Genomic DNA, 27,142 nt, shown 5'->3' with positions numbered 1-27,142 from the left:
ATCTCTGGAATTCACCTCTTTAATCCGTGTTTGCATCAAGGCTGTAATGAGGTCAGGAGTTGACAGGTCCTGGTGGAACTCAGACTGGATGTCACTGAGCACATTGCTGCTGAGCAGGTGCTCTTTGATAGAATTGTTGATGACACCTTCCATCACTTTACTGATGAGCAAGAGTAGACTGATGGGACAGTATTTGGTTGGTTCGGATTTGTCCTGCCTTTTGTGTGCAGGATATACCTGGGCAATTTTCCACATTGTCAGGTAGATACCAGTGCATAGGCTGTACTGGAACAGCTTAGCTAAGGGTGTAGCAATTGTTGAAACACAAGTGTTTGGTACTGAACCAACTCCACAGAGGCTAGTATCTCTTTAGTTACATTTGGATCGTCCATCCCACTCCTCCAACTCCCTCAGAGGCAGCTCCCAGAGTGTCACAAGGTCTGACACTCTGCTTTATCTGTCAGTCAGGGGGTCCCTGATTGGACAACATTAACAGCCCCACTCAGGGAACTGATATTCTTTGAGGTCCACCTGGCTGACCTCGTTTCAAGTACCATTGCCAGAGTGTTGTCAGGACCCAGATCCTTTCCCATACTCAGTGCCTACAACCATTTCTTGCTAACATATGGACTGAATTGAATTGGCCAGCAAATTACTGTTGTTATTCGGTAGGCTCCCAATGAAATTAAGGGGACACAATAGCCTACTGGTTCTATTACTAAACCTATTAATCTGAAGACCCATGCAATGTTTTGGGGACTTGGGTTCAAATTCTGTCATAACAGATGGTGGAATTTGAATCCAATGTTTTATAGATTGGAATTTTAAGAGTCTAATGGTGACTGTCAAACCATTGTTGATATTTAGGAAAATCCCATCTGGATCACTAATGTCCTTTAAGAAAGGAAATCTGCCATCCTTACCTGGTCTGGCCTACATGTCATCCAGACCCACAGCAATGTGTTTACACTTAACAATTAGAGACGGCACAAAATGCTGGTTAAGCCAGTGATGCCCACATCCTGTAAATGTGTTCAAAATGACAAAAATTGGACATGAAAAATGACAATGATGTTGTATTGGGAAAATCTATTAATTTGCAAATTACATAATTGGGACACTATTGCATTTCTTGAACCTTAGAATCCCTACAGCCTGGAAACAGGCAATTTGACCCAACAAGTCCACACTGACCCTTCAATGAATAAACCACCCAGACCCATTTCCCAATCCTATTACTCTACATTTACCCCCCAACTAATGCACCTAATCTACACATGCCCAACACTATGGCAAGTTCACCTAACCTGCACATCTTTGAATGAAACATACAATATTAAAGGAATGTTGTTGACATAAGGGAGTTGAAAGTTACATGCTCTACAGTTCATTGTTCTTCCTTCATACCAAGAATTTGTTGCACATAGTGGAAGGATATAATCCATATCAGTCAGTTTTTGGTAAGAAACCTGAATCAGTAATAAGTGATCAGTTCGGAAAGGACCAAAGTTATTTCTACCTTTTTGGACCATTTGAATTAATTGCATGCAGTCAGAAAAGCTTTTAATTTGAAGTCTCAGAAAGAATTCTGATGACCCGTCCTCAGTTCTGACCCAAAACATTAACACTGATTTCTCTTCACAGATGCTGCCAGACCTGCTGAGCTTTTCCAGCAATTTTATTTTTGTTTCTGATTTACAGCATCCGCAGTGCCTTTGGTTTTCAATCAAGGAGATATGGTTGCTTAGGAGAGAGAAGGACTTAAAGAATGGAAAGCGTGGGGAAGGTTATTGGCGTACTAGTTAATCAGACTGTCCTGGTTAAATCATGGTTTCTATGTTTGCAGTAATATTAAAAGAGCAGACTTCACCATAAAGGTTGAGAACAGCAGGAATCTTTCAGAATGTCTGGGGAATCATCAGGATTAACTGGCAAGGAGGCCAAAGGGTGTGATAGAATAAATAACTAAAGGTTGAAGCAAACAGTACAAAGCAAGGATAAGATTAAGCAATCCTTATCTGAGTGAATGAAGAGACATCTGGAGACATCTATTTATTGTATTAGCAAGGTTGGAGTATGTGGACATGACTGGAGATATGACGCCATTAGTTCCTAAGGACAACTGCCAAAACTGGGCCCTAAAGTCAAATATTTTCCAAAATGGAGAAATAGGACCACTATAAATAGAATAGGGAAGGGCACAGAAAATGTAAAACCTGCATGAATGTGCAGGTTGAGGATGAGGACGTGAGGCTGCGGATTTGGAATAATAGGGACTCCATCATTGTGCCACAAAAACCTTAGGAACTCTGCTTTTTTTTAAATGGTCAACTCCAAATTGCCCATTTGATGAAATAAATTAAAAACAAATTACAAGGATTGCCTGCCATGGACAGTGCAACAATAACATAAAAGAGAAGGGGAGGAAAAAATGGAGGGAATTAAATGAAAATGGAATAATGCATCCTGTTCCTGTGGTGTCCATTCTCTTTAAAGGCTTTGAGGGTACTGGCGGAAGAACTCAATTCTTCTTTTTTGGAAACCCACCACCAAATCACCCAAATAAATACTAAACAATTAACAAGCACTGATGAAGGGCTTTTGCCTGAAATGTCGATTTTACTGCTCCTCGGATGCTGCCTGAACTGCTGTGCTCTTCCAGCACCACTAATCCAGAATTAACAAGCACTGCCTATCAGCCTTACTGCAAGAACAAAAAACAAAAAGTTGGAGAAAACAAGGAGGGGTTTAATCAAAAGTGTTCAGAGGGGGAGATACTGCATTCCAGCTTCTCTCTCTCGAAGAAGAAGAACTCAGCTCTTTTTTTGGATAGTGTAATATCCTCTGCAAATACAGAGTGGAGTTTTTGGCTGTTAGTTAATTAATAGGAAAAGTACCTTTTCTGTATTATGGTGTATTAGTTGGCTACTAAGTAATGCTTAATCCATGTTGATTTTAGTGTGACTACTAAGTAATGCTTAATCTATGTTGATTTTAGTGTGATTGTTACAGTAAACATCTTAACATTAAATCATGTCATGCAATTCTTTTTGTGATTGTGGAAAATGCATTTCTTTTAAAAAATGTGTTGGTCTCTCAGGATATCTCTTAACAATTCATCGATATGAACCTGTCCCACTTATGCCAGAACTTGCAGATCATGTGTTATACTTCACAGAACCCGTTGAACAAGAGTGAAAGCAAGTCATCTGCGATCCAGAGGGTCTACCCAACAAACAGGGAATAAATGGTTTCAGTGAACAAATTAATATCTGTTCAGAAGCTCATCCCAGAGTCAAATATGACATCAAAGTTGGAGACGAAGACGAGGGAATGGAATTTGAGAAGGGACCAAAGACAATTGATTTTATTCTCTCAAGGTTTAATTGGAAAAAAAATCTCTGCATCTAGGACTGGATGCTGTAATTATTTTAATTAGCCTTTTCAGACATGATATGACATGCAGCCTAGGCAGGTGGACACTTGAAATTGGACTTTCTGGTCCAGAGGTTGGAATACTTCCAATATGCTGGAAAATCTTCTCTGGATGTTGTATGTTAATGATATTGGTCCAATAATCAATCTCTCTTCAACGAATAAACATTACAGCAGAGCAACTGGTTTCAGAGTATGTTACTACAAACACTCAGTCAGACTGACTGAGTAGTCGAGTTTCATAGCAGTCAAGATTGTTGGCAATGAAGTAATGAGTGCACATATGAAAAAAATAAGTACTTTGTTACTGGAAACTGTTGCTGAGGAGCAGCATGCAGAGAAGAAACAGGAATATGAGTACAGATTTTGAAAAATTTATTCTTGTGATGACCTTTGAAGTCTGTAGATCTTAGACCCACCCCACAGCTGAACTCGGTCCTTTCCTGTGATGCTTCATTCTGAGCCAGTTTCATCAGTGGTGGTTTGCCATAGCTTTCCACTCTCAGAGACAGGATGGGGAGGCAAAGTCCAAATCCACCTCACCCAGCTTGGAAACTGAAATCACACTTTCACCCTCTTCTCTAAACCAAACCCACTAACCATCTAACCAACTGAACTGATCAGCTCCCCCCTTCTTAATGACAGCACTTGAGACATTTTAAGACTTAAACTCAATTGCTGCCTGCAGCCACTGGATGCTGAAATCCCCCACTTTCTTAGTGTTTGTTACTCAAGGAGCCAAGCACAAAAAACAAGCAAACACCTACTCTCAGTCAGAGTTAATGGTCACAGCACTGCTTTATAAATCAATCAGCTGAAATTGTTCAGGGAATTTCCATTTCGACAGTCCATGAATTCTGCTGGACACATTACAGAATTTGTGCTGAGTGAAAGCATGAATTTTTTAAATATGTTGTATTTACAGGATATTGAGTGAATAAACCAGAGGTTAAGAACATTGGAAAGAATGTTTATGATAACTGGAATGGTCAGAGTGCACCAAGATCATGTTCTGATTTCAGGAAATATGTGGCTATGGGGGTTTTACACAGACTTAGTTCACTGCAGTAGACTAAGCTAAAAAAGGAAGGAATGTTTTTAGGGACAACTTTTTTTTACCCAAGACATTCCATAAGCAGCAAAGGCCCTGCAATTACAAAATATGCTCTGTGTTTTAAGATACTGAATTGCATAAACTGCTGCTAATCTTTCAGTTTGATTGGCAGGGTTCACCACTTTGTCTAGGTAGTATAGGTAGATTGTGGTCCTAGATTGCGGGTGACAATTTCAGTGACTACACCAGAATTGAGTTGTGTGACACTGATTGCTACCAGAATTAGCTAATCTAGGTTGTAGAGGTGCAAGCAGTACCTGTCTGAAATTAAATCTGTCTGTTTACAAACTTGGTGCCATTCACTAAGATATTAAACAGAAGTCCACCTACATCTCAACATTGTACATCTCATCTTTATGCTCGAATCACAGCTTGGTCTGGCCAAGCCCCATTTCTTGGCAGACCAGGAGCCAATGTCAGTCAACATACACAGGATGGTGGTGTGAGTTAGGATGGGGACAGCAAGGTTTTGCATGAGTTCAAGTATACAGGGAATGGAAGGTGGGAGGCTTCCAGTAAAACACAGGAACAGGGAGTAAATGAGGGCTCCTGATGCTGGAGATTGGAGTCGAGAGTGTGGTGCTGGAAAATCACGGCAGGTCAGGCAGCATCCAAGAAGCAGGAGAATTCCTGATGAAGGGCTTTTGCCCGAAATGTCAACTCTCCTGCTCTTTGGATGCTGTTTGACCTGCTGAGTTTTTCCAGCACCACACAAAACATAGGAACAGTCTCTGGGAAGGAAAGAAACTGCTGATGAGGATTTTAGCAGCCACTACATTGAGGCAGACTGAAGGCAGATGAAAGTATCATTTGCGCCACACAGGTGACTGCATCTCCAAGGTGCAAGTATCTATCCACTTCCCATTGATATTCAACAGCATTACCATTGGAAAATCCCCTATGATCAACATCCTGAGGATTGCTGTGACTGGAAACTGAATCAGAGTAGACATACAAATATTATAAGAACAGGTCAGAGACTGAGAAATTCAGTGGGAAGTAACTCATCCCTTGAAAGCTTGTTCACCATTTACAAGGCACAAGTCAGGACTGTGATGGAATACACACCTGGATGAGTGAATTCCATAGCTTGCAAGAAACTGAACACCATCCAAAACAGTCTGTTTCATGGTCTCCTTCTATATCATCTTCAACATTTACCTCCACACCATGCAGCAGGGTATTCTATCAACAAAATGCAATGCAGTAACTCACTATGGCTCCTTTGACAGCATCTTCTACATTCAGAACATCCACACCAAGGGTGACAAGAGAAGGGAACGCCACAATCTGCAAGTGCCCCTCCAAGCCACACACCATCTTAACCTGGAGATAAGTCGTCGTTCCTTCACTGCCACTGAGTCAAAATCTTGAAATTTCCTTCCAAACTGCTCTTTGGTGCACTTACACTGCATGGACTGCACTGGTTTCAGAAGGCAGCTCACCAACATTTTCTCACATATATTTTGGGATTGGAAAAACATCTTGGGAGTGACGCTCGCAGTCTTTGAAAGACATTAAAAAATACCTTAATTGAGGTTTCAAACTGAGGTTTTGCTTTGAAATCAAATATATGTATCATTATTTCATTAAGAGTTTCCCACTTATGAAAGTTTATTTACTTTCATGACTTGAGTCAATTTACCCAGTCAACCTTCTTTTAGAATTCCATTTTATTATAACCACTTATTCCCAGAGGAATTTCACCAACACAGCTTGACCTTTGGTTTTGGAGTTATATTTTATAGCTAACAGTAATTCAGCTTCTCTCTCCAGAGATTTTGCCAACATTTCCAGTGTTTGTTTATCCCTCAATAGTTCGAAACACATTGTTTTAGAAAACGATTGTGAAAGCATTTTGCAAACTCATTCGTTAAGTATCCTTTGATAACTTAATTTATCTGGTCCATATGAAGATCAGTCTTTCATTGAGGCCTGTCTATGACAGTCTCTGACTAACCAACTCTCACAGAGGGGATGCAACTGAGGTTCTGTGCCTGACAGTCTCCCCATGGGACCATGATAAACTGGTCATGCTGCAATTAAGAGGCTTAAATTAATATTTGGGAAATACAAGTTCAAATTCCAGTTCTAAGGAAGGATCACTGGACCTGAAATATTAGCTCTGCTTTGTGGGTGGCATGGTGGCACAGTGGCACAGTGGTTAGCACTGCTGCCTCACAGCACCAGAGACCTGGGTTCAATTCCTGCCTCAGGCGACTCTCTGTGTGGAGTTTGCACATTCTCCCCGTGTCTGCGTGGGTTTCCTCCGGGTGCTCCAGTTTCCTCCCACAGTCCAAAAATGTGCAGGTTAGGTGAATTGGCCATGCTAAATTGCCCATAGTGTTAGATGAAGGGGTAAATATAGGGGAATGGGTCTGGGTAGGTTGTATGTTGGTGTAGACTTGTTGGGCCGGAGGGCCTGTTTCCACATTGTAAGTAATCTAAATCTAATCTTTCTCTCCACAAATGCTGCCAAACCTACTGAGTTTTGCCAATAGTTTCTGCTTTTGATATTGATTTCCAGCATCAGCAGTTCTTTGGTTTATTTTTCAAATCTCACCATGGCAGCTTGTGAAATTAATGAATTCATCTTAGATGCAGGCATAGGTGGATGGGTTAGAAAGTTTGCAGATGACACGGAAGTCGGTGGAGAAGTGGACAGTGTGGAAGAATGTTACAGGTTGCAAGGGGACTTGGATGAACTGCAGAATTGGGCTGAGAGGTGACAAATGGAGTTCAATGCAGATAAATGTGAGGTGAATCACTTTGGGAAGAAAAACAGGAAGGCAGAATACTCGGTCAATGGTAAGATTCTTGGTAGTGTGGATGTGCAGAGGGATCTTGGAGTCCATGTACATAGATCCCTGAAAGTTGCCACCCAGGTTGATAGTGCTGTTAAGAAGGCATACCGTGTGTTAGGTTTTATTGGTAGAGGGATTGAGTTCCAGAGCCTTAATGTCATGCTGCAACTATACAAAATGCTAGTGTGGCCACACTTGGAATATTGTGGATAGTTCTGGTTGTCCCATTAAAGGAAGGATGTGGAAGCATTGGAAAAGGTGCAGAGGAAATTTACCAGGATGTTGCCAAGTCTGGAGGGAAGGTCTTATCAGGAATGGCTGACAGCCTTGGGTCTGTTCTCATTGGAGAGAAGAAGGCTAAGAGGGCACTTTATAGAGATATATAAGATGATCAAATTTGGAGATGCTAGTGTTGGACTGGGGTGTACAAAGTTAAAAATCACAACACCAGGTTATCGTCCAACAAGTTTATTTGGAAGCACGACCTTTCATAGTGCCTTGAAGGAGCGGTGCTCCAAAAGCTAGTGCTTCCAAATAAATCTGTTAGATGATAACCCCTGGTGTTGTGCAATTTTTAAAGATGATCTGAGAATTAGATAGGGTAGACAGTGAAAGTCTTTTTCCTAGGATAATGAAGTCAGCTTGTATGAGGGGGCATAGTTACAAATTGAGGGGTGATAGATTTAAGACAGATGCCAGAGGCAGGTTCTTTACTCAGAGAGTGGTAAGGCATGGAATGCCCTGTCTGCCAATGTAGTTAACTCAATCACATTAGGGAGATTTAAACAATCATTGTATAAGCACATGGATGATGATGGGATAGTGTAGGGGGATGGGCTTCAATTAGTTCACAGGTTGGTGCAACATCGAGGGCCGAAGAGCCTGTTCTGCAATGTATTGTTCAATGTTCTATCTCAACAATCATCATGAAACTACTGAGAGGTGAAAAATCCAAATTGGTTCACTTCATAGTAGAAAACCATATCCTGATATGGCCCACATGTGAACCCAAACCCATACCATGTGGTTAACATCTCACTATTCTCTTAGTTCTTTGGTTGCATAACATGCCATTGATGAAGAACAGCCCGTAGACATATTGCATTTAGAGTCCCAGAAAGCATTTGGCAATGTGCCACATAAAAGCTTATTCACAAAATAGGAACTCATCTTACAGGGGTTAACATAATTGCATGGATAGAGGTTGGATGGTTGCCAGAAAACAGAGAAGATGCATTATTGTGTCGTTTGCTGATTCTCAGGATGTGATGTGTGGAGACCCACAGGGGTCTGTCTGAAGGCACAACATTTTGCAATTTATATCAATGATTTATACTGGGGGAATTAAGGGGTTCTTGTGGTACACCAGTAGTGTCTCTAAGTCTGGACTAGGAGGCCTGGATACAAGTCCCACTTGCTCCAGATATATGTAATAACATGTCTGCACAAGGTGATTAGAAAATATTGAGAATGAAGGAATGAATGCAACATTTGAAAATGACATGAAGGTTAGTTGGAAAGCATGTTATCAAAAGGACATAAGGAGGATGCAGACAGATGCATGGATGGGTTGTTAACATGAACAAAGTAGCTAAATTTCAGAGCTGAGAGTGACTGGCCTTGACATTAGGCCATATTTGACCAATTGTAACATCAAGGATCCTGAGTGAAATTGGAGTTTGGGAATCAGAGGAATTCTCTCCACTGGTTTGAGTCAGATCTGGCACAAAGGAAGATGGTTGTTGGGGGTCAGTAATCTCAGCTCCAGGCCACCTCTGCAGGAATTCCTCGGGGTAGTGTCCAAGCTTAACCATCTTCAGTTGCTTCATCAATGACGTTCTCTCTATCATAAGGTCAGAAGTCAGAATGTTCAGTGATAATTGCACAATGTTCAGCATCATTTAGAACTCCTCAATTACTGAATCAGTTCATGGCCAAATGCAGCAAGATCTGGACAATATCCAGGTTTGAGATGACAAGTGGCTGGCGACATTCATGCCACATAAGTGACAGTCAAGTACCATCTTCAACAAGAGAAAATCTAACTATCTCCCCTTGACATTCTATGGCATTTTTATTACCGAATCTCCAACAATCAATATCCTAGATATCACTATTGACCAGAAACTGAACTGGACTAGCCGTATAAATACTGGGACTACAAAAGCAGATAAGAAGCGAGGAGTTCAGCAGTGAGTCATTCAATTCCTGACTCCCAAAACCATCTACAAGATACAAGTTAGGAATATGATGGAATACTCCCCACTTTCCTGGATGGATGTAGCCCCAACAACATTCAAGTAGCAGGACAACCAGTACAAAGTAACCTGCTTAATTGGTACCATATCCACAAGCATCCACTGCCTCCACCATTAGCGCTCAGTGGCAGCAGTGTACTATCTACAAGCTACATTGCAGAAATTTACCAAAGGTCCTGAGACAGCACTTTCCAAACCCATGACCACTTTGATCGAGAAGGACCAGGGCAGTGCATACATGGGATCACCCATACCAGCAGGTTTCCCTCTAAGTTACTCAATATCCTGACTTGGGAATATATCACTGCTCCTTCAATGCTGCTGGATTGGCAACCTGGAACACTCTCCCAAACAGCACTTTTGGTATATCTACACCAAATGTATTGTGGCTGCTCAATGAGTCAGTTCATCAACACATTCTCAAGGACATTCAGAGATGAGCACGAGCAATGCTAGCAGAGGAGTGATGCCTATATCCCATGAGTGAATAAAGAAAAGGCTGAGTAATTGGGCAAACACCAGGCAAATGGGCCATAATGTAAGAAAATGTGCAGTTGGACAGAAGAGTAAAAAAAACTGCATTACTTAAATGGCGAACAATTTCAGAATTCTGAGATACAGAGGGATCAAGGTGTTCTAGTGCATGGGTCACAATAGGTTGGTGCAAGCACAGCAAGTGATTAAGAAGGCTAATGGAATGATATCCCTTACAGGTACGATCCTTGAGAGACTGAAGGTCCTTGAGATGGTGAAGATATCACTCTCTCTCTCTCAGTGATGGCCACTTATTGAATGTTCGAGTATTTCTGATTAGCTGTTAAGAGTTTGAGGGTCTCTTGACTGTGAAGATGGAGTTCTTTGATTGAAGGTTTATGAGTCATTCGCTGAGCATTTGAGGGACTTTCTGAAGGTTAGTCATTGAGGATTTTGGTGGCTTTCACTGAGGATTTGAAGGTCTCTCACTGAGGAATTGAGGGGCTCTCAGAGTGTGAGTTCATCAATGAGGATTTTGGGCTCTTTGACTGAGTGATTGAGGGTCTCTGAGAGATTGAGCGTCACTGGGGCATTGAGGGTTACTGAGGGATGAAGGGTCTTTGAGGGACTGAAAGTGTGAAAGATTTAGGATCTCTCAGAGAATGAGGGTCACTGAGGGATTGAGGGTCACTGAGTAATTGAGAGTATTGAGGGTTTCTGAGGGGTTAAGGGTACCTGATGGATTGAGGGTCTCCGAGGAGTTGAGGGTCTCTGAGGGGCTGAGAGTCTCTGAGGGATTGAGGGTCTGGAGATTGAAAGTCTTTGAGGGGTTGAAGGTCTCTGTGGAGTTGAGGGTCTCAGGGACTGAGGGTCTCTGTCGGATTGAGGGTCTGTGGCATTGAGTGTCACTGAGGGTGTCTCAGGGTCTGAGGGATTGAGGGTCACAGAGGGATTGAGAATCGGGTGGGTTTGATGGTCTCTAAGGGATTGAGGGTCTCTGAGAGGTTGAGGGCCACTGAGGGATTGAGGGTCTTTCCAGGGTTGAGGCCCACTGTGGGGTTAAGGATTTCTGCGGATTGAGGGTCTGAGAGTTTGAGGGTCTCTGAGGGGTTGAGGGACACTAAGGGATTGAGGGTCTGAGGGGTTAAGGGTCTCTGGAGAGGGAATGAATCACTGAGAGATTTAGGGTCTGAGAGGTTGACGGTCACTGAAGGGTTGAAGGTCAATGAGGGACTCTGCGGGATTGAGGGTATCTGAGGGTTGAGGGTACAAGAGGTTGAGGGTCTCTGAGGAGTTCAGTGTCACTGAGGGTCTGTGAGGGATTGAGAGTCTGATAGGTTGAGGGTCTCTGAGGGATTGAGGGTCACCAAAGGATTGAGGGTCTGAGAGGTTGAGGGTCTGAGAGGTTGAGGATCACTGAGGGATTGAGGGTCTCTCCACGGCTGAGGGTCACTGAAGATTGAGGGTCTGAGACATTGAGGGATTGAAGTCTCTCCGGGATTGAGTGTCACTGAGGGGATGAGGGTCTCTGTGAATTGAGAGTCTGAGAGGTTGAAGGTATTTGAGGGTCTGAGAGGTTGAAGGTATTTGAGGGGTTGAGGGTCTTGAAGGAATTGAGGGTTTGAGGGTATCTGAGGGGTGAGGGTCATTGAGGGTACAGGAGGTTGAGGGTCTTGAGGGATTGAGTGTCACTGAGGATCTATGAGGGATTGAGGGTCTGGTAGGTTGAGAGTCTCTGAGGGATTGAGGGTCTGAGGGATTGAGGGTCTCTCCGGGATTGAGGGTCACTGAAGATTGAGGGTCTGAGACGTTGAAGGTCATTGAGGGATTGAGGGTCACTGAGGGATTGAGGGTCACTGAGGGATTGAGGGTCTCTCTGGGATTGAGGATCACTGAGGGAGTGAGGGTCTCTGTGAATTGAGGGTCTGAGAGGTTGAGGGTATCTGAGGGGTTGAGGGTCACTAAGGAATTGAGGGTCTTTGAAGGGTTGAGAGTCATTGAGGGTCTCTGAGGGATTGAGAGTCACTGAGAGATTGAGAGTCTATGAGGGGTTGAGGGTCACTGAAGGATTTAAGGTCTCTGAGCGGTTGAGGGTCACTGATGCTCTGAGGGGTTGAGGGTCTCGGAGACTCTGTGGGATTGAGGGTCTCTGAGACTCTGTGGGATTGAGGGTCTCTGAGGGGTTGAGGGTCACTGAGAGGTTGAGGGTCTCTGAGGGGCTGGGGGGTCTCCTCTTCCCTTTCAAAATCCTTCTCGCGAGCGGCGCCAACGGCCGGTCCGCGTGCACGCTCGCGGGTGGTCCTGAGCGCACGCACGGGCGCGCTCTGATCCAGCCGGCGCGCCCACGCCTACGCCTCCGCCCCCTCCCTGGGCTTCGGGGCCGCTTCCATTCAATGCGGCGGCAGCGCGAGCCCGTCCCCCTCCCATCCTGAGCGGCGGGAGCTGCAGGGCGGCCTAATGTTTACTCCGGGCAGTTGGACGGTCGCTTTCCTCATGAAGAATTGACTGGTGGCACCTGGAATGTGAGTGAGAGCCAAATATTTCGTGTTTTATTTCCCAAAACCCCCCCTTTATCGAAACCGTTTGTGAAAACCACCAACATTTCGACAAGTTTTATTCGTCCGGTTGGATTTGGGGAAGGTGAATTTTATGAAATCATGGGTTATGAACAAGAAACGACTCTCAACTCGCAACTTAGGGTGGAATGCAAGTCATCAGAGTTATTTGGGAATGTGTTTTACAAGTTTTTAATGTTCCGAAGTTTTTTTCACGTGGAGATTGATGAGTATAGGAGGGATCCTTAAAATTACAAGAATGTGTTGGTTGTTGTCATGGTGAGTAATTGTAGAGTGTGATTGGAATAATTCCTAACCTGCTGGGATCCTCCCTTTCAAGTTGAGAATCTATCTCTTTTACATCCTCCGTCATAATTTACGTGGTACGAAGTATTGCAGTTGGATTTGTTTAATTATTTCTGACCTGCAGTTTTGTCTTTAAACTAGGGTTATCACCATGATTTGGCCTTTAAAAAAAGTTGACGAAGGCTTGTCTTGATTAATCAAGTCCCTTCCCTGCCAAAATGTAAGTGTAAAATGTTCTTGGGAGGATTTGGGCAACCTCTGTAATTGGATAGGAAAATGGCAGATGGAAAATGTGAGTTTATCCATTTTGGTAGGAAGAAGAGATGTGCAGAGGATTAAGTGACAAGAGGTTTGGAAAGTAAAGAGTAGAAAGGGTCCAAGTCTTCTTGTTAGTAAGTTGCTGAAGACTAATATGTAGGTGCAGCAAGCTGTTTGGAAGGTTCATGGAATGTTTAGACTATAAGATACAGGAGCAGAATTAGGAGATTCAATTATGGCTGGGATGATTCTCAGCCCTATTCTTCTGCTGTCTCCCCATAACCTTTTGAGGTCCTTACTAATCAAGAAACAATCTATCTTTGTCTTAAATGTACTCAACTCCACATTGAATTCTATCTGCCATTTCTCCACCCAAATCTCCAGCGTATCGAAAACCTGCTGTATCTTCTACAGTCCACCTAACTGCACCTCCCCCAATCTTTGTGTTATCTGCAAAGTTATTAATCAGGCTACCTGCATTCTCTTCCAAATCATTTACTTATATTACAAAGATCAGGAATCCCAGCACTGAGACCTGTGTAACACCACAAGTCACACATACCCAGTCAGAAAATCACTATTCCACCGATGTGCTCTGACTTCTGTGACCAAGCCAGTTCTGTGTCCATCTTTTCAGTTTACTGTGGATCCCATGTGACTTAACTTTCTGTATCAGCCTGCCATGAGGAACCTTGACAAAGGCTTGCTAAAATCCATATGCAGTAGGCAACATCCATCACCCTGTTCTCATCAATGATCTTTGTCACTTCATCAAAAAACTCAATTAAATTTGTGAGATGTGGCCTTGCACAAAACCATGCTACCTGTTGCTAATAAGTCCTTATTTTGCCAAATGCTCTTAAATCCTGTCCCTAACAATCCTCTACAATAATTTCCTGATCACTGAAGCAAGGCTCAGCGGCCTGTAATTTCCTGGATTATCCCTGCTGCTCTTGCTAAACAAGGAACAACATTGTCTACTGTCCAATCCTCTGGGACCAAAGAGGATACAAAGATTTCATATAAGGCCCCAGCAATTTCTGAATTTGCCTCCCTCAATATTCTGGGATAGATCCTATCAGATCCTGGGAACCTTTATGCTTGTCAAAACACCCGATATCACTACCTTTAATATATTGACATGCCCTAGAAAATGAACAAATCCCTCCCAAAACTTAGTATCCACCATTCCTTCTCCTTCTCCTACAAATTATTCATAATAAGGACCTCATTCACTCCCTCTGACTCCACTGATGCCCACATTCCATAATTAATTTTAACAAAATTGGTGATGGAGATGGTCTGTGAAAAGGGAAATGATTAGATTCTCTCATTAGAGATCTTCATTGTCTGGCAGTTAAGTGGCAACTAATGTTCAAACCACACATTAGCACAAGCAGAGATGTTGTTTGCGTCTTGTACATTAGTGCCTGTCTCCTAATTATGATCACAAGCTAACATCCCTAAACTCTGCATAAACTTAGTGAGTTTTAAGAAGATGTGTAGCTCAGGTTGAAGTTCTGGATGTAGGTTTGCTCACTGAAAACGAACCTTCCAACTTAGTGAGCAAACCTACATCCAGATCTTCATAAACTTAAAAAAATCTCCAGTTCTCCTCATTCTGAAAAAGCATGCAATAAAGTTTTCTAATACGTTGATTAGACATGGAACATTTAATACTGAGGAGTGATCTACTTTTGATTTCTGTTAACAGCATGTTCCAAGGCTTCAGAGAGAGCGTTGCACTTTGAGCGGGAAGTGGTTCCAAGTGCAGCTTTGGGACATTAGCGTTGGAGGCCGAGGGATGTTTATAGTTTCACAGTAATATAAGCAGGCGAATGCTATTTGGCCTGTCAAGCCTGGTCAGCTATACATTAGGTTCATGGCTGATCCATCTATTGTCTCCCTGCATTATCCCCATAACCCTTGATTCTCCTGCCGTGCAAAGTCCCTTCCAATTGTGTCTTGAATCTATTTTATGAAGCTGCCTCTACTACTTGCTTGGGCAGAGAATTCCACAGATTCACTACTTTATGGGAAAAGCAGTTTCTCCTCATCTCTATTCTAAATCTACTCCCCCTAATCTTGAGGCCATGACCCCTAGTCCAAGTCTCATCTACCAGTGGAAACAACTTGCCTGCCTCGATCTTATCTATTCTTTTTATAATTTTATATGTTTCTGTAAGGTCCCCCCTCATTATTTTGAATTTTAGCGAGTAAAGTCCCAGGTGGCACAATCTCTCCTCATAGGAAAAGCCCTTCATCTCTGTAACCAACCTGGTGAAGCTCCTCTCCACCGCCTGTCAAGCCAGTATATTCTTTCTCAAGTGAGGAGACTAGAACTGCGCACAATACCCCAGATGCAGCCTCACCAACACGTTGTACAATTGCAGCAGAACCTCGCTGCTCTTAAAAGTCAACTCCTTTAACAATGTAAGCCAACGTTTGCCTTCCTGATTACCTGTTGCACCAGCAAATCAACTTTTAGTGTTTAATGTACAAGCACTCTTATAACCCTCTGCACATGAGCATGCTGCAAACTTTCAACATTTAAATAATACTCTGACCTACTATTTGTACTTCCAAAGTGGGTAACCTCACATTACCAACATTGTACTCCATCTGCCAGATCCTTGCCCATTCACTTTATCCTATCTAAATCTCTCTGGAGACCCTCCACGTCGTCTGAACAGTTTGCCTTTCCACACAATTTAGTGTCATCAGCAAGCTTGCATATCTTACACTCTGTCTCCTCTTCCAAATCTTTCTATATCATGAACAATTATGCGCCCAACACCAACCCTTGTGCCACCCTGCTCATGACTGGCTGCCAGCCAGCGAAACACCCATTTCTCCAAACCCTCTGCTTTCTATCAGTTATTCAGGCCTCAAGCAGATTTAGAAGCTTATAAAATCATGAGGGGCATGAACAGGATAAATAGGCTAGGTCTTTTCCCTTGGGTAGGGGAGTCCAGAAGGAGTGTATAGGTTTATGGTGAGAAGGGAAAGATTTAAAAGGGACCTTAGGGACAGCTTTTTTTACACAAAGGTGGTGCATGTATGGGAAAAGCCAGAGGAAGTGGTGGAGACAACGGTAATGGGTAAACAAGGAGGAAAAGCAGTCATTCTGGAGAACCATTTAACATTATTGGAAGCATTCAGTATGTAATGTCAGTTAAGAAGGTGAAAAGTAGGCATTGTATGAATCTGGTTAACAAGGTGAAGGACATTCATTGTATCACAGTAAAGGGCTTGGTCTCTGTTACTGATACTCGTTGATTGTAATGGTCACCCAATTAATATATATGATGCCTTATTTAGATGCTCCTCCCTGTAAAATAGCCTTGTAGTTCATTGAGAAACTGCTCTTCCAGAGAAGACAGTGAGCTCATGTTTCTGCGTATGTGGGTAATCCTTCTCTCTCCCTCCAGAGCCTGGAATATGGACGGAGGTAAAACTATACTGTGTCTCTGAGCATTTTGCTTCGACTGAGGCTGGGGAGATGGGACGACAATGGGCTGAGGAGTGGCAGATGGAGTTTAATTTAGATAAGTGCAAGGTGCTGCATTTTGGGAAAGCAAATCTTAGCAGGACTTATACACTTAATGGTAAGGTCCTGGGGAGTGTTTCTGAACAAAGGGACGTTGGAGTGCATGTTCATACATCCTTGAAAGTAGAGTCCCATGTAGATAGGATAGTGAAGGAGGTGTTTGGTATGCTTTCCTTTGTTGATCAGAGTATTGAGTATAGGAGTTCAGAGGTCATGTTGCAGCTGGACAGGATGTTGGTTAGGCCACTTTTGGAATATTGTGTGCATTTCTGGTCTCCTTCCTATCAGAAGGATGTTGTGAAACTTGAAAGAGTTCAGAAAAGATTTACAAGGGATGTTGCCAAGGTTGGAGGGTTTGAGCTATAGGGAGAGACTGAATAGGCTGGAACACTTTTCCCTGAAGCGTCGAAGACTGAGGGATGATCTCATAGAGCTTTATAAAATCATGAGGACATAAATAGGCAAAGTCTTTTCCCTGGGGTCACGGAGTCCAGAACGAGAGGGCATAGGTTTAGGTTGAGAGGGAAAAGATATAAAAGAGACCTAAGGGGCAACTTTTTCACACAGAGGGTGGTACATGTATGGAATGAGCTGCCAGAGGGAGTGGTGGAAGCTGGTACAATTGCAACATTTAAAAGGCATCTGGATGGGTACATGAACAGGAAGGGTTTGGAGGGATATGGGCCAAGTGCTGGCAAATGGGATTAGATTCGGCATGGATGAATTGGATCCAAGGGTCTGTTTCCTTGCTGTACGTCTCTATAACTCTTGCTTCATATTGATAATTCAGATTTTAGTGTGCAGGGGACAGTTTGGAAGTTTGAAGCTAGTATGAAATTAGGAAGCATTGTGAGGAGGGTACTGGAGAAATGTCAGGACATAGACAAGTTAGTGGATAGGTGGCAAGTGAATCTCGATGCAGAAAACAGTGTGGTGACACATTTTGGTAGAAAGCATGTGGACAGACATTGTAAAATATTATACAATTCCAAAAAGGATACAGAGTCAATAGGACACTGGTCAAATGTGCACAGATCGTAGAAGGTGGCAGGACAGGTAGTGAGTGCAGTTAATAAAGTATCGTGGGCTTCATTAATAGTGGCATAGCATACTAGAGCAAGGATACAACACTGAGTTTGCAAAGGAGACTTGTTAGACCTCAGCTGGAGTATTGTACACCGTTCTTGGTGAGACACTATTGGAGGGATGTGAATGGGGGAGAGTGCAGACAAGATTTACAAGAATGGTTCCAGGAATGAGTTGTGAAAATAGTTTGGAGGATGGGAGTGTTCTTGGAGAGAAGACGACGAAGAGTAGGTCTGATGGAAGTTTAAAAAAATGATATGGGGGATGGATATTGTGGATAGAAGTTTATAAAATCATGAGGAGCATGATTAGACAAGGTCTTTTCCCTGGGGTGGGGGAGACCAGAACTAGAGGGCATAGGTTTATGGTCTGAGGGCAGAGATAAAAGAGACCTAAGGGGCAACTTTTTCACGCAGAGTGTGATGAGTGTATGGAATGAGCTCCCAGAGGAAGTGGTAGAGGCTGGTACACTTGCAGCAATTACAAGACATCTGGGTGAGTCTATGAATAGGAAGTGTTTAGAGGGATATGGGCCAAGTGCTGGCAAATGGAACGAGATTAGGTTAGGATATCTGGTCGGTATGGACAAGTTGGGCCGAAGGGTCTGTTTCTGTGCTGTACATCTCTATGACTCTATAAGGAGAATCTGCTTCTGCTTATAAAAGGATCAAGAATGATTTCATGTCATTTTTAAAAGAAGCAAATGTGATATGAGAATAAGCTGTTTTGTCACAGTGAGTGATTTGGTTTAGAAATGCTTTGTCTCGATATGTGGTTCTATTGAGGCACTCGAGGGTATTGAGTGGTTATGTAAATGAGAACAATGTGCAAGGGTGGAGGAAAAAGGCAACGGGAAAATGGCAATAAGCCATGATGCTCATTTGAAGAGCTGGTCAAGATACAATGGGCAAATGGCAGCCTCCTGCACCACAACTATTTGTGATTCTGTGAAATGTTTAATCTGTATGAGATTCATTGGCCTCTAGTTTATTTAACCTATAAAGGAATTAAAAATGGTCCAAGGCCACAACATTTTCTGAAGCTTTTAGGGACACGGTTGCAGGAGGGAATGCTTCAACTCTTTGAGCATCTTCAGCCATTTAATGGGATCTAGTGTGACCGAACTCTCTACACCAACTTAGCCTTATATCCGTTAATGTCTTTGGATAACAAAATATTGAACTATCTTCATTTTGACATTAGGAATTGATCTACTGTCAATTGCCATTTGTGAGAATTGCAAACTTCTGTCCTTTTTGTCTGGAAATATGTTCTAATTTCACTCCTGAAAAGTCAGGCTCTAGCTCTAATAAGCACACTTAGTTTCCATTCATAAACTTGTAACAAGCAAAAAGAGTTTTTCTCTTATATGTGAGCAGCACGGTGGCTCAGAACACCAAGGACCCCCGTTCGATTCCAACTTCGGGTGACTATCTGTGTGGATTCTGCACATTCTCTCTGTGTCTGCGTGGGTTTCCTCCGCATTTCATCCCACAATCCAGAGATGTGCAGGCGAGATGAATTGGCCAAGCTAAATTGCTCATAGTGTTCAGGAATGTGTAGGTTAGAACATAGAAAAGTACAGCACAGAACAGGCCCTTTGGCCCACTCTGATGTGCTGAAGGTTCATCCTTAGGTAAAATAAAATAACTTAACCTACCCATTAGTTAGGAAGGGTGCATTAGTCAGGGCAAACGTAGAGTAATAGGGCAGGGGAATGGGTCTGGGTGGGATACTCTTCAGAGGGTTGGTGTGGACTTGTTGGGCCAAATGGCCTATTTCCACACTGTAAGAATTCTATGATATCTTGTTTGTTTCTGTTATTGCATTGAAAAATGTTGATCAATTTACTTTTTTTTTAGTCATCTAAATTCCAAGGAGTACATGTTGCATTTCTTTCATCTCTTAATTTGGTTCTTGAAATCCAAGTATTAATTTGGTGAATCCATGCTGCACTACCTCCAAAATAACTGACCTTTCAAAGATAAAACAAAAAAACTATGGATGCTGAAGTTTTGCAACAAAAACGGAAGCTGGAGGGAAGGAGGAGTAAGTGGATAGGTGGAGACAGAGCCAATAGAGAGAAAAACAGGCAGGAAATGGTTCACATGTGGCTAAGGGCCTTGTCAACCATGGAGGTGCGGAATCCTTGGTTGAGAAAAAAGGTGGTCTGAGGGCCCATGGAGTGGTGGCAACATCAAAACACATGTGATGAAGAAACTGGGACAATGGATTGGAATGGAATTCTAACAGGAATCAGGGTGTGAGTAGATATAGTCCTGTAATTACCTTGAACTTTGTTGCCTGCTACTTGTCTTTTCTTTGTAAGTAAGAGTACAACAGCTTGTGTGACTGTTGGCTCTGTCTCTTCAGTTAGTCTGTTAGTTGAGTGTACATCGTAGTGCAACTCGGAAATCTGTTGTTTTTATGTCTCTGTGGTTGGTAGTTGAATCCCGAGAAGCATGGCAATCATCCACAGACACAATCAACAAGCATATGAACCTAGACCAAATATCCCGGCCACTACAACAAACGACCAAACCAGCAACCAGAAGCAGCAGGAATGGAGCCAGATAAATTCCAGAAGAGACAGTATAGCAGCGCTTCACAGGAGGCTCCAAAGCACTGAGGATGTCACCTCGACAGGGGGTGAAACGTTTGCAAATCAACTTCCCAGCTCGGTGAACATACCCAGAACTACGACATCACTATGAACCTTTGTTATGGACTAGACCCCCTCAAAACATTTCAAGAAAGTAGCTCGGGCACTAACTTTGCTCGTTTTATTTTTAGATTAGATTACATTACTAATCTAGATTAGATTACTGGAAACAGGCCCTTCGGCCCAACAAGTCCACACCGACCCGCCGAAGCACAACTCACCCAGACCCATTCCCCTACATTTACCTCTTCACTTAACACTACGGGCAATTCAGCATGGCCAATTCACCTAACCTGCACATTTTTGGATTGTGGGAGGAAACCGGAGCACCCGGAGGAAACCCACACAGCCACGGGGAGAATGTGCAAACTCCACACAGAGATTCGCCACACTCTCTGTTTTAAGCTAGTGTAAACAGGATATTCCAGGAGGCCCAACCAATTAATTTTAAACAAAACAATTTATTTGCAAGATTTCTGAATGAAATACAAATGAGAATAAAATAGAGAATAACTTAGTCGAGATTACAGTGGTGCTGGAAAAGCACAGCAGGTCAGGCAGCATTCGAGGAGCAGGAAAATCGGCATGTCGGGCAAAATCCCGAGTGAAGGGCTTTTGCCTGCAATGTTGATATTCCTGCTCCTCGGATGCTGCCTAACCTGCTGTGCTTTTCCAGCACCACTCTAATCTAGACTCTGATGTCCAGCATCTGCAGTCCTTACTTTTGCCTATAGAATAACAACCTATCCAAAAATACAGCAGATTATCCCAACTTAATGATGCTATTCCAAATACTTATAACAATCCCCATAACCACCTCTTGGCAAAAAAAAAGGAATATTCCAGCACAGGTCCAAAGGGGAGAGATGTCAGAGAGAGGGAGGATCAGCATGAACCTGCTTCTTTGCGTCCAGCAGCTTCCTAACTGACTGATTAGCAGTTCTGAGCCCAAACCAAACCGGAGAAAAGCTGAGTTGGGAGAACTGGCCACTGCCCATTCATTGTACAAGCGTTTCTCTTGAAACTTAAAAGCTTCCTCAGTAAATCAAGTCCGGACATTTCTGAGCCTGTGTGTTTACAACCTCCTGAAAACAAAACCAAGGACTGTCTAACCTTGTGAAAAGAACAGCAGCATCACACCCGGGCCAGCACTCCTGTCTTCGGTCTGCTGCAGTGCACCAGTGAAGCTCAGTACAAGCTAGAAGAACAGCATCTCCTTTTCATCTTGAGGATTCTGCAGGCTTCAGGACTCGTAGTTAGTTTTAGAAGTGTTTAGTAGTGTTAGAACCTGAACATTTTGTTCTATGTCCTTGACGCCAATACCCCCCATTCTACCACTTCCATACTCTGTCATGAGCACAGCCAGCCAGTCCATTTTCATCTACTTATGGGTCCCCCTTCAGATTTTTATCCACCTCTGGCTCTATTCCTTTGTTTGCCTACCTGTTTTTCTCTCTGTCGCTGGGCTTCACCTCCACCTATCCGCTTAGTATTTTTCTTCCTCCCCATTTCCTCGCTGCTGTGAGTTCTAAAGAAGGGCTTGAAACCTTCATGCTACTTCCTCTTCACAAATGCTGCCAAACCTCTTGAGTTTTTCCAATAATTTCTGTTTTTGTATTTTCCAAGATGTGGTACCTAGAATTGCCTTCTGGATAGATTCTAGCCAGGCTTTGTATAGGTGAAACCTAGCTTTTACCCTTTTTAGATAGTTCAGCACTCCATTTGGCTTCCTAATTATTTTCTGTATCTTCTCATGACATTTTATTTGCTTGCACCTCTATTGCCTAGACTCCAGAGATTTTTCTGGCCACTTTTAGATCTAGTTTTTTTTTCCCATTTAGTCCCAAGTTTTATTAGTTTTGGATCCAAGTGGAAGACCTCACCTTTGTCTACACTGGTATTGATTGGCTCTGGTTTTGCTCATTCAAGTCAAATTGCATTGTCTCTTTGTAAGCAATGTAGCTGAAGTATAAAATGTGTTTCCAACAAATTTGAATATGTGGTTTCCTACTCCCTTAACCTTAAATTGTTAATAAATATGGTGATTAGTTGAGATCTCAACACAGATCCTGTGGAATGCCGCATGTCATATTCTGCCAATTAGAATAACTGCTCTTTTTTCTGCCTCTTTCTGCTCAGCCAGTTTCCCAACGAGGCCAATACTTTCTCTTGAGTTTTATGGACTTCGCATTTAACCACCAGTCTCTGGGCAGGGACATTATCAAATGCTGCCAACATGCTGAATTTCTTGAGCAAAGTTTTGTTTTCTTTGTTTTGGAATTACCATTATCACAGTATTTTGCCTTTATATTAGCTTGCAAGTGTGATGTGACAACTATGGGCAAGAATTTACTGTATCCAGGTTGTGAATCATGTCTGCCATTTGTTAGACTTTCCCATACCCATTCCTATACCAGCTGCAGCGGTTCAAGTAGGTAGCTGACCACCACCTTCTCATGGGCAGCAAATGCTGGCTAGCCCATGACCATCGTTGTTAGATTTCTTAGAAATCTTCTCCAAGGGAAATAGTGCCAGCATTTCCAACCTATCACACAGCTCATCCCTCAAATCATTCCTGTGAATTGCTGCACAGTATTCATTTGAATCAGACCAAAGAACATATTTCATGGAATTGGTTGTTCTTTTGCAGCATTGATGTTTGTTATGTGTGCCTTTGGAAGTAGCCCAGAGAGCACACAGACATTGGGATGAACTTTGACACAGACCATTGCATCACCTTGTACACTTAGTTTGTCAATGTGCATTTCAGAAGCAGATGGGTAGAAATCTTATCACCAGTGAACACAGATGCCTGTATTAGTTGCTGTTTTACTATTCTCCAGCAGACGAGGTATTTGGTCTGCGAATACAGGACAGCAATGTGGTGCATCAAGAATGGTATGATCAAAATTGCTGTTCATGAAAATTTCAGAACAACCACAATTCCAAGCCAACTCATCTCCATGCTCTGGGACATCGATCTCTGCTCCCTTATTCTGTAACTGGATTCTCGACGTGTTGATCAACAGTGCAGTCAGTAAGGATAGGGTGACAACACCACCTCCACGAAAATCCTCAACACCATCCCCACAAGGCTGTGAACTCAGTCCCCTACTGTACTCTTTGTATACACATGATTGTGTGGCCAAATTCTGCCCCAACTCCGTTGACAAATTTGCTTTTGACAGCACTGTTGTAGGTTGGATCTCAAATAACGCGAGACAGAGCACAGGAAAGAGATTGCATGCTTAATGGCATGGTGTACAGACAACAATGTTTCCATCAACGTCTGCAAAACGAAGAAGCTGGTCATTGACTTCAGGAAGTGTGGGCAAGCCCCGACTGCATCAATGGTGCTGAGGTGGAGATGGTAGTGTGTGTCAAGTTTTTGAGAGTGATGAGCACCAACAATATGTCCTGGTCCACCCATGTTGACACTATGGTGAAAAAAGCACAGCATGCCTCTACTTCCTCAGGTGGCTAAGGAAATTCAGCATGTCCATAAGGATTCTTAGAAATTTTTAGGGATGTGCCAAAGAAAGCATCCTATCTGAATTCATCACAACGTGGTTTGCTCTTCCCTCGACCAAAAGAAACTACAGAGTGTTGTGAACACAATCCAGTCCATCTCCCAAACCAGCCTCCCACACATTGACTACATCCATACATGACGCTGCAACCAACATAATCAAAAACCTTTCCCACTGGGGTTATACTCTCTCCCCTCTCTTCCATTGGCCAGAAGATAGAAAAGTTTGTATACATGTATAAACTGATTCAAAAAGCAATTTCTTCCCTGCTATTATCATATTTTTGATTGGACCGATTGATTACTCGGTGTAACATGAGATACAGTGAATAATAATATTTTGCAATCCAAGGTGTCTTTGTTCAACAGTGCTCCCCACGACCTTAGCATTAAGTGTATAAGTCCTGCTCTGATTTGCCTTTCTAAAATGCAGCACTTCGCATTTACCTAAATTAAACTCCCAACTGCCACTCCTTGGCCCATTGGCCCATTTGATCAAGATCCTGTTGTACTCTGAGGTAACCTTCTTTGCTGTCCAGTCCACCTGCAATTTTGGTGTCATCTAATTATACCTTCAATGTTCAAATCCAAATCATTTATATAAAAAATGAAAAGCAATGGACCCAGCACTAATTCTTGTGGCATTCCACTGGTCACTGGCCTCCAGTCTGAAAAGCAACCAGTCTACCATAAGGAACGTTGTTAAACACCTTACTGAAATCCATTTTGATCCCATCCACTGCTCTGTTCTCATCAATCTGCTTTGTTCTTTCTTCAAAAAACTCAATCAATTTTCCCATGCACAGTGCCATGTTGACTCTCCTTCATTAGTCCTGCCTTTCCAAATGAATGTGAATCCTGTCCCTCAGGATTCCCTCCAACAACTTGCCCTCCACCGATGTCCGACTCATTGGTCTATGTTTGCCTAGCTTTTGCTTACCACTCGTTTAGTATCGCCCCCAGCTCCTTAGACTCCACAGAGACTGCCTTCCTTTGAGGCGTCCTATTCTCTCTTTAGTTACCCTTTTTTCCTTAATGTATTTACAAAATCCCTTTGGATTCTTCTTAACCCTATTTGCCAGAGCTATCTTATGTCCTCTTTTTGCCCTCCTGATTTCCCTCTTCAGTATATCCCTACTGCTATGCTCTTCTGAGGAGTCACTTGTTCTCTCCTACGTATACCTGACAAAATGCTTTCTTCTTTTTCTGAACTAAAGCTTCAATTTCTCTAGTCATCCAGCATTCCCTACACCGACCAACGCTGCCTTTCACCCTTCAGCAGGAAGATACTATCTCTGGACTCTCGTTATCTCATTTCTGAAGGCTTCCCATTTTCCAGCCGTCCCTTTACCTGTGAATATCTGCCCCCAATGTTCTTGCCTAATACTGTCAAAATTGGCCTTTCTCCAATTTAGAACTTCAACTTTTAGATCCTTTTCCATCACTATTTTAAAACTAATAGAATTGTGGTCGCTGGCCCCAAAGTGCTCCCCCACTGACACCTCAGTCGCCTGCCCTGCCTTATTTCCCAAGAGGAGGTCAAGTTTTGTATCTTCTCTAGTGGATGCATCTGCATACTGAATTAGCAAATTTGCTGGTACACACTTAACAAATTCCTCCCCATCTAAACCCTGAACACCATGGCAGTCCCAGTCTATGGTTGGAAAGTTTAAAATCCCCAACTATAACCACCCTATTATCCTTCCAGATAACGGAGATCTCCTTAGAAAAAGTGATCATCCGATTCCCCCTTATTTCTCAGTTTCACTCAAATAATTTCCCAAGAATATCCACCCTTAGTACAACCATAATGCTATCCCTTATCAAAAATGCCACCCCTTCCTCTCTCGCCCCCACTTTCTATCCTTCCTATAGCATTTGTTTGCTGGAACATTAAGCTTTCAGTCCAGTCCACCCCTGGGCCATGACTCTGCAATTGCCCTTAGGGACTGTTGTCACTATTTGCTAATAGGTCAGTTGTTGTCACTTCTGGGTGATATTTCTCTGTTTAGTCAACATCTTTTTAATAGGCCTGAAAACTGCTTTACTCATTTGCAGAAACTGATTTCTTTAAGATCATGAAAAGTGTTGAAATAGAAGCTGGATATGTATCTCACCTGTGAGTGCCAAAGCTTGGTGTTATAATGATCAGATAGTGAGAATTTAAACCCAAAAGGAATTGAGGACATAAGCCTCTTTACCCAGAGAATGGTCAGATTATGGAACTTTCTACCATCTGCCATAGTTCAGGCAAATAGGGTAGATTCATTTCACGGAAACTGGGTAAATACATGAGGGAGAAAGGAATAGATGGCAATGCTGATCAGGTAGATGAAGTAAAATGGGAGGAGGCTTGTGTGGAGCATGAGCACCAGCATAGACCGATTATGGACTGTCCGTCAATATAGTGTTATATTTGCTTCACAGCGTAACCTTTCCTTTTTGAAAGGGAATAATCACTACTGCACTATGACCCCACCGTAATATGTGGGCTGCATCTGGGTCATTATGTTGGTTGTACTGACACTATTGAGGCAATTTTTAAAAATAGATTCTTATTCTTTTACACTGCCAATTATGACATAATATAAAGGTAAAAAGGCAGAAAGATTTCATATTCTTTTTCTTTGCTGGTTGAGTGATATACACCAGGAGTCAAATGAAGGTGCCATAACTAGCTTCTGGGTCAACGTATTAATAATGTGCCCATTGTTTTTATCAAAGTGAGATAATAATGGAATACATTGGCATGCATTCAGAACACTGGAGCTTGGATAATCATCACCTTCCTTTAAAAAAAAAGCTACATATGAGATGACAAAGCAGTTTTAATTGTTCCTTCTTGGTAGTCTGAAGAGTATTTTAAGAGGACCGGAACCATGATTAAGATAAATCTGGTTTGAGCCATACCTTGTGCATAAGTAGATGGTTGAGATTATTGGACATAGTCAATTCAACTCCAGGACATCTTTGCAGGAGTTCCTCAGGGTAGTGTCATAGGCCCAACCATCTTAAGCTGCTTCATCAATGACCTTCTGGCCATCATAAGGTCAGAAGTGAGGATGTGAGCTGATGATTGCACCATGTTCAACACCATTCACGACTCTTCAA

The 27,142-nt window shown here is 42.7% G+C and overlaps 1 protein-coding gene across 1 annotated transcript in view; it reads left to right on the top strand.

Moving 5' to 3' along the window:
• The first annotated feature begins 12,470 nt into the window (after window positions 1-12,470).
• lifra (LIF receptor subunit alpha a) overlaps window positions 12,471-27,142 on the top strand; it is a 196,619-nt gene continuing 181,947 nt past the window's right edge. Inside the window, exon 1 of the mRNA XM_043703114.1 lies at window positions 12,471-12,607. The gene's annotated coding sequence lies outside the window, so the exon portion shown is untranslated. The remainder of the gene's footprint in view (window positions 12,608-27,142) is intronic.

The sequence above is a fragment of the Chiloscyllium plagiosum genome, chromosome 2, assembly GCF_004010195.1.
Source record: "Chiloscyllium plagiosum isolate BGI_BamShark_2017 chromosome 2, ASM401019v2, whole genome shotgun sequence".
NCBI classification, from domain to species: Eukaryota; Metazoa; Chordata; class Chondrichthyes; order Orectolobiformes; family Hemiscylliidae; genus Chiloscyllium; species Chiloscyllium plagiosum.
The sequence above is the reverse complement of the archived record's forward strand: the minus strand, read 5'-3'. Positions and strand labels throughout refer to the sequence as shown.